We start from the raw sequence: 14,914 nt of genomic DNA, 5'->3' as shown, positions 1-14,914 counted from the left end.
TTCTAGGTTCACTCATGTTATTTTTCACTAGTAGGAGTAAAGTATAATATTCATACCAATTACTGAATTCATATTAACTTTAGTTATTCCATTTGGTAGTTTGACCACAGTTTTTGGCATAATTAGCAGAAGATTTATCATTTTGGAGCTAGTACTTGTAGATTTATCCAAATGCATTATGTACTAGAGTTTATGTCAAGTCAAATTTTCATAATACTTAGTTAGAAATGCAATCTAAACTTAGTTCTAGGGCAATAATAGAGTCAATTTGATAAATGTGTATTCAACACATTAAGCACACACAAAGAGCTGGTTTGATAATGTTTTCAACACACGTGTATTTAGTAAGTGTTGGTTTGATTCAACCCACACATTTATTAAACACAGAACCCACACATGTATTAAGCACAAATACAAAACTACTCTTGAACCTATTTGATACTACCATACAATTCAAATTTGAAACAGACAACACAGTTACAGCATACAATTATATTGTTGGCAAATGAGATGTGGACTAAAATCATGTAACTGTTGTATTTTCCTTTCAGTTGCATGTTAAGAATTACAAGATCAATGAGATATGAACTGTTAAGAATTACAAGATCAATGAGATATGAACTTGCTTGTAAATGATAAGATAACTGATGTAAAAACAAGAAAATTGTGAAGTCTATATATAGTCTCTAATACTGAGGCAAACAACTTTTAGGCCTTGAGAAAGACAGATGAAATTTCATTAAATATGAATAAAAGACCATGAAAATAAATCATTTTCATTAAAAGAGATGATTAAAATTTGTGAAATTGTAGAATTGAAACCAGCTTTCAAAGGAAGAAAGTGCTCATTCACCAAATAATTTTTTGTTGTTGAAATTGTTCAATACACCAGAATTCTGGGTAAATATTCTATCATCACAAACTTGACCTTGTAACCTCATAGGCAAGGAAACATGCAACATTGACAGGAACACTTCTAGCCATGGCAAGCCCAAAGCCATTGTACAAACTTTTGATTCCTTCAGAAGCATCAATTTTCTTAAATGCATCGATTGAACTAGAGTACTTTGGTTGGTGGTAATTATCAACCTGGATAACACTTTTCACAACATCAGTTGGATATGCATCCATCCAGAAAGCATGACCAACAAGCCCACCTGATGTAAGGAGAGCACTTTGGCTCAATCCAGAAGTATCTCATCCTCCAACCAAATACTGCTTTATTCCCTCATAGACACCAAAAATAACTATATTTCGAGGCACTTCTCATTTTAAAGTAGGAGTTAGACCCATAAATAGTCCTAAAATCCCTCCGACTTTAAAACATGTGTGGCTACCCTGATTGGTCCATTGTATTTGATGGAAGCTGCTACTACTGTGGATGTACCTATTTTATAGGAATTTGGAAGGCCTTAGTATAAATATTATATGCTTATTTTTAAGGGAAAACAATTGATTTACCAATAATATATTATCGGGTGCATCAGTAGGGCTCAAATGATGTACAAATGAATTGCACTGAACTGTTAAGGTTTAATCCATGATTCCATGCAATGGGAGGTTGATTCTAATGGGTTTGAACTTTGAAAGAAATCTCAAGATTTCTATGCACCATGCTAGATGCTCAACAATGTAGATCTATTTCCCATTGTATAAAGAAAACCTCAACAGTTCAGCTCAATGCTTAAAGCCTGCTGATGTACTTCATTATTTATTATCAAGAATGGTGAAGTTTACACTAATCACATCACAATACAACAACACCAGTCTCTGTAATCCATGATTGCTAATTCTAAAAATGCAGCCAATTGAGCTAGAGTTAACCTCGAAGATGGAAACTTAGAAGTGTACAAAGAAATTACTAAATGAACAAATTAGGAAAAAAAAAAAAAAAAAAACTTACCTGTCGTTCTCCTAGCAGTGGTAACTACAGCAGCTTCTCCAATGGCAAGGGCACTTTGAGCTTGCAATCTATACTTCACTAGATCATTTGGGCATGCTAGCATTGAAACAACAATGCCTGCCCCTCCTCCACAAATTATCTGTTGTTCCACAGAAAGGAGAACCACAGGTGTTTTTCTAACTAAGGCTTCCATCTACCCTCTTGCAGTAAAGAGAACTACATTCAGTGTTGCCACTATCGCTAATGGAGCTTCCATTCCTTTGTATAGGCCTTGGGGGCCCTCTGCTATAATTGTCTATTGAACAACATCCATGGCCCCAGCATAGCGTGGAGGTTGGCTTGGAGGAGGTACTGGCTGACTCTGCAAATTTAGCTATATATTGAATAACTTTAAAGCCAGTTACTTTATCTATATCAACAGTTACAATGCAACAGAATCTATAGGAATGAAATTTTTCCTTCTCACACAATCATAAGCCAACCTATATAACTCATACTCTTGAATGGAATAAAAATGGGGGCTTCAAACTTAACAAGTTCCCAATACATATAGAGACCCCAATCGTACCAAGAAAAACTTAAACATGCATTTTTTTCTCATGCAACATCTAATGTGTTAAAGTGCTAGATAGCACATGACTACGACCTTCCAAACTCTCTTTCAACAGGAGGTTTTTCTGAGCAATTCCAAATCTTAAAATAAATATACCTCAACTGTAAGGAATATTAATATACACCGTGTGCTCAAATGAAACTTCCTAAACAATAAAATATATAGTTTAGTTATTAAAAACTGAGTGTACGTAAATAACCAGCCATATACCTTTCCATACAAAATAGAATCAATTATTGATATCATCAGGATACTAGACACATTCTCACTACCAAACAATAAAAGAATCTTTCTAAATAATCCAACTATGGATGACACAAAGTATTTTTGGGCTTTGCCATCATAAGTAATTAAATGAACAACTGTGCAAACATAGCTAATGCTGAGATTTTTTCAACGACAAGATAAATTAAACACATACTGTCCTAATTCATATTAGTTGAACAAATCTTGGAAAATTTAGATTTTACAGAAAAGAACAATTCTTGCTATTCTAATTACATTCCATACAAAACCAGTACCCATCCTACTAGAACATTATAACATCAACTCCATCCTTTCAGAGATGGTACAAAAAAGCATTTTGAAATGAATATCAATAGATATTTTGGTCTCACACAAACTACAACTCCAAATAAAAGTTAAAAATATATATAAACAAGTTACTTTTTGAAATCAACATACTTAAGACGAATTTCAAGAGTATGATGCCATAATCAAATACCAAGTACAAAAAGTCAACTATGTTCTTAATAAATGAAACAAGATTCATGTTGGTGAAGAGTAAGTAGGAGAATTTCATGCTAGTTAGGTGCCAAAGGATCACTAACAAAATGATTCCTGATGTCAGTACCATTGCCAAAACAACTTGAAATATTGAAGATCACTCTTCCCTTGAGTTATAAAAGAGAGTGATAATGAACTGCTGAAAAACTGTCTTCCCTTCAGCTATAAATGACAATCATGATGAATGATTTCATTTACTACAATCATTTTCCTAACCCCCATGCAACTGGATCCATCTTTTCTAATGGTCAAGGTTCTTTTAATGGACTTCCAATTTTATCAACTATTCCTAGTTCCCAATCAGGTGCAAGATGATGGGGACATTATTCAAGATATGGATTGGACTTCCAATTTTATTAACTATTCCTAGTTCCCAATCAGGTGCAAGATGATGGGGACATTATTCAAGATATGGATTGTGATAGAGTGATAAGATAAAAATTTGTCCTCTATTAATTGGTCTCAAAAATCTGTTACAGATGACAGCATATCATAGAGAGTTGGAATACACAAGGAGGTGGCTAAAAAGGGAGGAACATAGGTTACAAAGGGACAGAGTCAAGTTCACCTATGACCTCATGGAAGACTTAGAATCACATTCAGATGAAGAACCAGATTGAGAAAAAGGAAAAGCTTCTCAACTTGAAGGATCAAAGAAAGAACAGGTGGTGAAAGAGAAAATAAAGATGAAAATCTCAATGACTCTTGACATCAAAATGATGAAAATATTTGCCTATGCCTAATCTAGATGACCCAGTGAATTTTTTTCTTACTTTGTCTGTCTTTCAACTCCACTTCTTCATCAGCATAAAGAAGTCTCTGCATCTCAAGTAATATCTCTTGATACTCAACAATGTTCAACCTTTGATTGACTCTGATTGTTCATATTCCCAAACTACTTTGTCTTGAATGCTCTTGTTCATCCTGCAGACTTCTTTGTTGGTCTTGGAACAACTTTCAAGCTTACATGCATCATTGCCCTATGGATTTCAAGAGCATTCTAATGACCCCTTATTCTTACTATTCTCTTCCATTCAAAACATGGAGTGACAAAATCAACCTAACCTAAAGGGAGCAAAAGAAAATTGGAATGGTTCTTGTCTACAACAAGGCATGTGTGCAAGGCACAATGTTGTGTAACACAAAAAAGTTGTCGATGTCAACCCATCATTTTGTCATCAGAGGAAAGAAGAATCATTAAAGAAAAAACTTCAAAGAAATTATTGTTCATTTCAAAAACCAAAACCAACAAATATTGAACAAAGAAGTTTAGAGCATTGCTGCAGTGCAGTGGTAACATAGCTTGGCAATTATGATGGAGAATGTAAATAAATAAATTTGGTTGTATGGACTTATTCAGCAGTACACAGCTGTGGTCCACATTATTTGTAGTTAAACAAAGCTATAATTGTAGGTGAATGATTACATAACATTTTGATCAAACGATACATCATTGAGTTGTGTAGACAAACATGTCAAGTGACAGATGACAATAGCTAAGCTAAACAATGGAGAGAACATTTACTGTGAAGAAGAATAGAAATTAGCAAATGAAAAAAATTGTCGCATTGGTGAGGAAAACTCTAAGTAGAGGGTTTCTGATAATTATGTTGAATGTAAAAATTGAAGGATAAGATAATTGAAGACGAATCCTGTTTCAATGGAGGATTGCTAGGATGCAAGCAGAGGTTAATAGAAAAACAGCTTGTCTTGATTTCAAATAAAGTCATGAATCATGAATTTGGTTTTTTTGATAGAAGAGACATATTTATAATAAAGGAAGCCTGTAAACAGAGAACTAAAACCCCGTGCAAGCCCCACAATCTATAAGGTGATAATCTATATTTACAGAAAACAAATAGAGCACATTACTAGAAAATCATCAAGATAATTTATAAAAATAGTAGGTTGCTCAAATCATATATAGAATGTTTTTAGTATCAAAATATACTATAGACTAAGACAACCAAACTTATTAAATAGTTGCAAATCAGAGCTAACAGAGACCAGTGAGCAAAGAGAAACATTTAAGGCAGAATAACAACCTTTCCCTGTACAAGTTTTAGAGGCAAACAAATATCTAATCAACACTCTTGTAAACTAAAACACATTAGTCAACAAAAAAGTGCTTGAATTCTTCATCCAATGAAATGATTCAAAACCCACAAAATATGAAAGAACATTACATTTGCCACATGCTAGAAATGACCATTTTCATGTAGGAGTGGCTTTTACATGGGTGTCAATAACTTGCAAAGCTTGGCACATTTCTTTTGCAGCCAAGTCTCTTTTGGTGGCTGTATATTTTTTTGCACTTGTGGCCTAGGGTGTCAAAACCTTCTTAACCAAAAATCATATAAGTATAAACCATGCGTGCATAAAAAAGTGAGATGCACAAAATTAGTCATGTTATGGTCACTCAATTTTTATTATTATGGGATCTCCCTACGGGGGAGATTGCTCAGTTCTCCCAATCTCATGTTCTATCTAGTTGGATTTCAAGCAAGGAACCCCCAAGGATTCCAAGGGATTTTTATTGAAGAAACACATTTACATCATTACGTGATATCGATGAAGAGCTCTGCTTCAAAATTTTATGTTCTTTTGTTATGAGTGATAAAACTCTAGTTTCTATCCAACAACAGATATGAAAAATTTGGGGGCTAATTCATGTGTCGTTTCCATCATACTTTTATGGTGCATATATTAAGTTTGATTCCCAAATTTAGTGGCATAAGGTAGTATAATAATGTATGTGACTGCCCCAAAGTAGGTAAATGGGCTTGGAGGTTATGTCAGTGTACAATACAAAGTTCTAACAAGAGTGCACTCTATGAAAATAATATAAAAGAATTAAAATTCTCAAAAGAAAATAAAGCAATACAATACAGCTAGCCATGTGAAGGGAACAAAACCCTCAAACTGCAAGGGCTGATGAAGATTGGAAGGATTGAATGAAACTTCAATCAAATATCTCTAGAAGGGCCTTAAAGGGAGGAATCATCAATGTCATCATCAATCACTTGAAAGGACAGATGCACAATCTAGGAAAGCTCATTGGGGAATGCCTAAGGCTAGGGTAGGCAGGCATGATTGTGCAATGAGGAAGCAAAGAGCTCCCTCTAGACTCTCTTCTAACACCTGATGCTAGTGTAAATCTTGTAGAAGTGAATGTCCATCCCAGAATCCATTTTGTAAGTGCTCATAAATCTAATGAACCAATTTTATTAGCAGCATTGATATGATCAAAGCTAATTTTGTGTGAACCATTCCCTGTCCATGTAGGAAATGACTTCCCCTTCCTGTATGGTTTGGCAGCCAAAAACTAAAATTTTGAAAGGCAAAATATGGCTAAAATAAAAAAGCTAAAGCCAAAAAGTAGAAAGGAAGTGAGTTGATCTGTAGGATGGTCAAGATTACACTCAATGTAGAGGAAAGAGCTGCTAGCAGGAAATAAACAATTGACTTTAGGATTACTTGCCGGTTGAGGAGGTCCTCACAGGCCATGAGTTGCTTCTTGATAACAGATATCATATTGGTCATTTGGAGAGCTAAATTAGCACAAACCAATTGGACTTTAATTTGTAGGGGAAGAAAGGTTAAAGAGAGGGGAGCCTTACAATAGAACATCCAAATGTGGTTAGCGATAAAATGGTGAAAGTAATTGGTGATCTCATAGTGGGAAATGGAAAATCTGGGAATTACTTTTTAGGACCTAGGAAAATGGAAGATGGTAGGAAACATGGTCATGAGGAAGGCTTGTAGCAATGCAACATGTGAGTAAAACTAGCAGAATTGCTGGTTGGACTTAACCTAAACATAGAATGGGGAAGAGGAGGGTGGTTATAGGAATTTAAGCCATTTCTTAATTGGAAGTTTTGCATGGAGAAGTTTCCATGTAGTGAGGGGTGATTTTGAATAAGTCTTGGACCACCCTATTAATAACTCATGTAGTGAGGGGCAATTCTAAATAAGCTTTTTGCCCTATTAACAGCTAGAGGATTTCCATTTAATTGGATCAACTAATACTGGCAGATTGATAAAGTAGCAAAGTTAAGCCCACTACTAAAAAAATAGCTCAAACCTAGACAAGTTAATTGAAATTAGTTTCCTAGCCTTCTGCATGCTACTAAATGAAGCTGATGTGTTTGGGGGACCTCTACAAGAGGAGGCAATGAAGTGTGTCCCTCTTAGATCAAATAGGAGAAGACCAATATATTGTTATATCTTATTCACAAAGATTGATTACATTTAAGCACATGGAGCAAAGTTAAACAAATGGAACGAAAATGCTTCAGGAAATTTAGGAAACTGAAAAAGTAAATGAATGGGAAAAATTTTCACGTGGACAAAATAAGTCCCCGAAAAAACAATTTTTGATTTCAATCTCTTGAAATGAAGTAAGAGAATTGACGACCTAAATAATGTGGACGACAAACTTCCTTGGTAAAGAACTATGAGCTTTAAAATAAAATTTAATATTAACCCAAAATTTCAGTGTGGCATAGTAGAAGCATGATGGGCTCATAACCCATAGGTCCTAGGATCAAAACTTGGCTTTGATACTTGATTGTTATTAGTAGAGGCTTCGTAATTCTATTATGTTTTTTAAGGTTTTCTTTATCCTATTTTGCTATCATAACCCATTTTGATGCCCCAACTGTGTTTTTCCATGTGGTTCTGGTTATTTTCTTACAATTATTTGCTACACTTAAAGTAGCTCCATTCTCAACAACATTTTAGGCAATAGCTAACATAATTAAGCTTGTTCTTTTCTCCTATAGATAAAGAATATGCTTGCCAGGAGAAAACTATGGTAGTGGGTACAAAGTGATGGTTAGGTTAATTAATTTATTGACTTGTATATTTCATCACTTTTTTCGGTGATCTTACTAATCTGATTCAAAAGATATAATGAAGTTTGATTGCCAAGTTTTCTGTAAAATCATTAGATGTGATTGTATTGCAGAAATAAACTGTATAGTTGACATAAACATGAACAATGCCATTAGAAAAACATGTAAAGAGTGCTTCATACCTTTGACTATTACAACAGAATGGTTCACTTTTGAATGTAAAAGGTATTTTATCTAGAAACTCAATTTCTGATTTTTATTTAATTTAACTGAAGTGAAATAGGGGTTCAAGGGGAAAAAAATGTTGAATTGCAATCTCTTGAAAGTAAGTGCTGCAAAATGATTTTGGTACAAAAAAATTGACAAGAAAAGGCTATAAAATTATGATCAATAGAAATTAGTTTGCAAATTTGAAGACAAATGCAAGATCTTGGAATAGTTGGCAGATTAGAATATAAAAATCGAAACATAGACTTCAATAATGTTGATGGCATACTTGCTAGATTTGTAATTTAGCACTATTAATAAAAAGTTGTTTGAGAAAAGTTGGGGCATTCCGAGGATCAAACTCGAGACCTCTCTTACCCGAAGCAAGAATCATGCCACTAGACCAAATGCCCTCATGCTTTTGGCAAATTTTCTTAAAATTCATAGCTTCCTTAATTTATGACTCTTAGTACACACATTTCCACAACAATGTTTTTTCTGCAAACATAAGTGTATGCATGGATATGATTATTAATATTAGGAAATTTTACCTTTCATATATTTTTAATAAAGCCCATGCATGGGCTCCTATTCACAATGAAAACATTGCCAATGTAGCACCCAAATTGTTGTAGAAAATGCTTGGTTTTGTTGGAATATGGTGAGAAGAATTTTTCATGGTCTTGTAAAGAAGAGTGATAAACTTTGTGTGCTGAATTTCCTTATACAGTTAAAGATTTTTCTTTAATAAATGTTGTTCTGGATATCCTCATAACATGTTGAATGTATTGGCCAATGTAGTACCGACTTATTAGGTATTGCAGCAAGTGATTGATTTTGTTGGAACATGGTAAGAATCTTTTCTCATGGCCTTGTAATAGTCTTACCAACGAAAAGAGTTACAAATATTGTGTGCCATCACTTTTCCTTCTTCTTTTCCTCATAATTCATTGACTATATGTCTGATGACATATCTTGATTTTTCTTAGCAAAAATATGTACCCTTTTATATTGTTAAAAGATGTTTAATTACTTACTACTTTCTTACTACCCCTTGCATGTTTGAAGCAACATCTGTTGTGTTCCATATGGTTGCCCCGAATCCATCCATCAACAATTTTGATCTGCATTATGGTGTCACAATTCAAGGTTGGTTGTTGGAAAAATTAAATTAATTATTGTCCACATTTTCAACCTGTGAAAGATGCACATGCTATTTTTCTCAACTTTTAAAGTATAGAAGCATCAGAAGAGATTAAATTTGTTTGTATTTAGGTACAAAGAATGTAGTAAGTGCATGCCTTCAATGCAAAGTCAAGAAGCTTATTTACACTAGCTCTCCAAGTGTTGTCTTTGATGGTAATCACAACATATATAATGGTGATGAATCTTTATGTTATCTAGACAAGGTGATTTCCTTGCAAAATATTTATCTCTATTCTTTGTTCTTTTTTTGTTATCATTTTTTAGGATTTTAATTTGATTCGTGATTGTGTGGGCACTAGTTAATGATTTTTAATTATTTACCTACTAGGTACAAGAAAGTGGAGAATGCATTTGTAGTTACCAGCAACCTACCTAATCTTCTTAATGCCAATATCATGTTTGACAATGGGCCAACACTATTGGATTTTGATGTAATCCTACCTCTTAAACATGGTAGTCTCTTTGTATTAATTTAGCTCCCTAAATTTGCAACAATTTTGATTTTTTATCTGTAGTGCAGATTTGAATAAATTTTTTGTTTAGAAAAAAATTGCATTGGTTTCTTTTATTCACTGCTTTCTTGAATTAATATTAATAGCTCTGATCCAAGTTTTATTAAGAGTGGCATGTGATCTTTGTCATATTCATCCATCCCCATTTCTTTGATAGACATCGTAATTATTTAATCTCATGGTATGAGTACCATGATAGCTTTTTCATTCTCTAAATCCCCTTATTTTTTCCCTTATCAAATTGAGTACTACTACTCATAGAAGAAATAATTTATATGGTTAGATATGTGGAAGAATCACAAAATCCTTTATTTCGCATGCCATGACAACAAGGGAGTAACTGGGTACTTCATTAGTCTATTCCTCCCATCCCCCATTCTATACTAGAATAAAGAAACATCTATAGTAAATATTGGGTTTTACTTCTCTTCACTAGTCTCAACAGATACTTCCCGAGTTGTTCCCTTCCCACTTCTAATTCTTGGAATGATGTTAGTTGTTGCTGTTCCAAATAGATGGAGAGGATTATAAATATTAACTATGATGGGTCATACAAAATATTCCAACTCCTTGTGATTTTTATGATTATTGATGCAAGAAGAGTGAGAAGAGATATGTCTATTTCTTGAGTTCTTTTGATTTTTTATAGTAGCTTACACTAATTATATATAGAAACTAGATATAAATCACTAAAGAAATGATTGGGATAAACTCAACAGATAAGAACCAAGAGAGTGTAGAAAACAACACTATATATGATCATTTTTTGAAGGGTGCTAGCTCAATGGAAAAGCACCTGCTTTGCAAGCAGATGGATGATGGTTCGATTCCATCATGCCCTCTTATGACGAAATACACTATTAAATATGCTACTAATATTTGAAAAATAAACTACTAGATATGCTACTAAATATGCCACTAAACATCTAACTAAATATGCTGAATATGTTACCAAATATACTACTAAATATGTGACTAAATCAGCTATCAAATATACTACTAAATATGTGATTAAATATACTAATAAGCATGTGATGAGCCACATGATTAAATATACTACTAAATCAATTACTTAATATGGTACTAAATATACTACTATATATACTACTAATTATACTACTAAATCAATGATCAAAATCAGTGATCAAATACATGACTAAAATTGCTTAGTAGTAAATTTAGTAGAGTTATAAATGACTGGATATTAACTACTATTAGTCACGTGACTAAGTTTAGTCACATATATACAAATTTTAGAGGTTTGATTAGTCACATATTGCTATTTTTGTACTAGTGTTCTATCTCGTGCCTTCAATTTTGATTATAATTTTTTTGAATATCTACCTCTACCATAATTAAAATCAACTTCACATTATGTTGTAACTTTGGAATAGGTGGTCATTGATAGCTTTCATTTCAGCATTCAAGTTTTCAAGATTGGTGAAAACCCTCACTTGTGGACCTCTCATGTCAAGCACTTTCTATACTATTTTAACACCATGTTCTTTCTTTTGAGCTAACAACTCTTCAGGTGCATTTTCTTATAAAACATTAATTTTGTTGAAAAATTGTAAACTCTTAGAAAGTGCATTGTTATTTTCATGTATATATTAATATATGTATGCATGTATATATGAATGTATGTATGTATGTATGTATGTATGTATGCATGCATATATATGTATGTATGTATATACATATATATGTGTGTGTGTGTGTGTGTGTGTGTGTGTGTGTGTGTGTGTGTGTGTGTGTGTGTGAATATATACATATAGACACACATATATATGTGTGTCTATGTATGTATATATATATAGAGAGAGATCTTATGGATTATGGATTATGGATTATAAAAATAAAATTAAAAATGAAATTAATCATTCCCCATTTGTTTTGATTGATTGTGGTGAGTTATGCACAAAAGAGGCTAGGGAGCTCCGAACAAGGGTGGAGAGCTTTGAATGTTGGTGGAGATCAGTGAAGATCTAGGATTTTGATGTTGTTCCCTTGTGATCCCTGCATTTCATCATCGTGTCATTCCCTTGTGATCTTCATGCCCTTGCTCTATGATTTTCTTCAAGGGGAGAAGAGGTATCTATGTAAATGTTTTTTTTTCCTTCAAAACATGTATCTCTTGTTGATATATAATATGTTTGATCACATTTAAGGATAACTGATTATGCTGATTATATGCATATGTACATATAGTATGTATATCAATTCACTATGTGAAATTATTTACATGCATACATACACACTTGCATAGTACTTGTGACAAATTAAATTAACATTCATGTCTTGAATTCACATAAGAAATTATCCTTTTATTCAATTGAGACTATTCATACCAAACTAAGTATGCAGAAATATGTACTTACAAATTATATTATCTCTTGATGATTGAGTAAAGATCTCATACATAATAACATCTAGACAATGATTGGATGCATTCACATTAAGTCATAATAGGATCAAGAAAATGATCCATTTATGTTTATACAAATCAATGACTTAATATAAATCATGTTTGGTTAACTATTGACTAAACTAATTAGTATAAGGTTAATAATTGTCTATATCAATAGTTATGTCATGAGTGGTGGTGTAGAGCACCAAGGCACTATTGTGCATTTTGGTTGAATGTTTTGGTTTCTCAACTAATCCGGCTAGGACAAATAAGTCTTGGATGAAAAATCCATGGTTGTAATGAAAAGATACCTTCATGTATGCCTAAGTCACTTTGGGCAAGTTATAAGCCAAAGTTGCTAGTTGGGAAAGTTGGATCTTCTTAAGTTTTTGGTTAATATAGCCTAGGATTAGGTGTTTTTAGTTTTTTTTGAATAAGTTGGAACCTTTTCCAAGTCCTAGAATTGAAAATTTGTGAAAATTGCAAAAGTTGGACTTTTTGTGCAAAATTGCTAATTTGCAACATTTTAAAAGTTGCTAAAAAATGAAACTTAGTTGAAAAGGAGTTGTAACTATTCAAACAATAGTTGATTTTGGTTTAGATTTTAGGAAGGATAAATAGCTCATTTTTGAGGTCACAAATGGTAGATTGTATGAATTGGGAGAAGTTGCAATAAGATATTTTTCAATTTTGAAGCAATTTTATTGTTTTCTTGTACTTTTTCCATACTATATAGATTGGTAGGCATGATCAGATGATTTTTTGAAGAACATTTTTGTCTTACCTTTCCATTTCTTTTGGTTTCAACATTTTGTGTGGAGTTTTGTTCAAGTTATTTCATTTTTTGTACAAGAGGGTTTGTAGGACAACAATTTTGTGCAAGCTTCAAAGATGGGCCGATAGCTGTGACTCCCATAGTTGGTTTTTAATGGCCTCTTGGGGAATGATAATTAGATGTGTCCTTTTAGTGATTCAAGGGCTTCAAGACTAGAAAATGTATTTTTCTATTTTTCCTAACCAACCCTAGGTCAAGTGCCTATGAGGATTTGACCTTGTGAGCATATTGTTTGGAGTATAAGAGGAGAAGGAGACATGTTGGAGGGATGAGTGTTTGCAAAGAAGCTAGAGGAAGGTGAATAGGCATTCTTAAGTGTTGGGTATATTTCCATGACCCCACTTTCCCATAGTGGCTTAGTAAACCAATCCTAATTAGGCCAATTAGGACTATGTTTCTTAGTGAAGCAAAGGGATTGTTGGAGTGGAATTGAGTCTTGGTATTTTGGGATTGGATATGAATTTGAAAAGGGTATCTTGAACCCTAATTTTTTAAGTTTTATTTGGGATTTTTGGAAGTTAGGCACCAAAAACCTCTTAAGGAGGCCTAATAGGGGTACTAGGTGAATTTGGGTTTGATACATTATAGGAGTGTGGGGATCAAACTAGTGATGTATTTTTTATTATGTGGATGCCCTAGGTCTATTTGATTCCTTGGAACCATTGGAGAAAACCATTTTTTTGTTTTCCTCATGCTAGTCTAGTTGTGGGGATTAGGTTTTGAAGGCATAATTTGGATGAATTTGATCATTAGATCATGGGTTCTTGAAGAAGTTGGTAGTCTTTTTTTCTTCAACATTTGGAGGATTTGAACTGGTTATGACCTTGTGAGAAGGTTGGGGATTTGGTAACTTGTTGATTTGGTGTTAGAGTGGGAAAACCCATTTACACCTTTCTAGTTGTGTACTTTGCATCAAGTGGACACGAGACATGTCCTCTTGTGACATGCTTTTTGGCTCTGTGTCTTTTGAAATAATACTTGTACCCAGCTGAACAACCAAGAGAGGTATCAAAATCAATAAATGCCTTTCCCTTTGGTATTCAGTAACTTCAAATATAAAGAGTAGAGATTACTAATAATTATGTTCTAAAAATAGCAAAGACATTCATAGTCAAATCTATAAGAAATCTAATCACCTTTAACATCTCTTAATATTTCCCTCAGCAAGTGAATATAGAAACTTCTCTTTATGTATATGTATGTGTACACACACACACACACACACACACACACACACACACACACACACACACACACATAAAACAACAAAAATCACCTAGCCAAATAATAAAACAATAGAAATCACTCAACCAAATAATAAAACAATAAAACTCACTCAACTCATACTAAGTGAATTATCTCAAAATCCTACACCCAAATAATGCAGACCAGGAAAAATGGGTAGAGTTCGCAAGAAATTTTACAAAAACATATCATAGTAGACATTTTTAGAAAGAAACAAGCCATAACCCAGTTAAAGGGGTCTAGTTGTTGATTAGCTAGGTTGATTACAAATTCCTATAAAACTGTCATCACATTAGGTACAATAAAATGAACAATCAACTATTCCTAGCTAGCAAGATCAAATA

The 14,914-nt window shown here is 33.3% G+C and overlaps 1 pseudogene; it reads right to left on the bottom strand.

Moving 5' to 3' along the window:
* Positions 1-915: 915 nt before the first annotated feature.
* LOC149527932 (mitochondrial carnitine/acylcarnitine carrier-like protein pseudogene) lies at positions 916-6,836 on the bottom strand (annotated as a pseudogene).
* Positions 6,837-14,914: the final 8,078 nt, after the last annotated feature.

This window comes from Cupressus sempervirens, chromosome 11 (genome assembly GCF_028749045.1).
Source record: "Cupressus sempervirens isolate cs-2001-9-10 chromosome 11, ASM2874904v1, whole genome shotgun sequence".
NCBI classification, from domain to species: domain Eukaryota; kingdom Viridiplantae; phylum Streptophyta; class Pinopsida; order Cupressales; family Cupressaceae; genus Cupressus; species Cupressus sempervirens.
The sequence above is the reverse complement of the archived record's forward strand: the minus strand, read 5'-3'. Positions and strand labels throughout refer to the sequence as shown.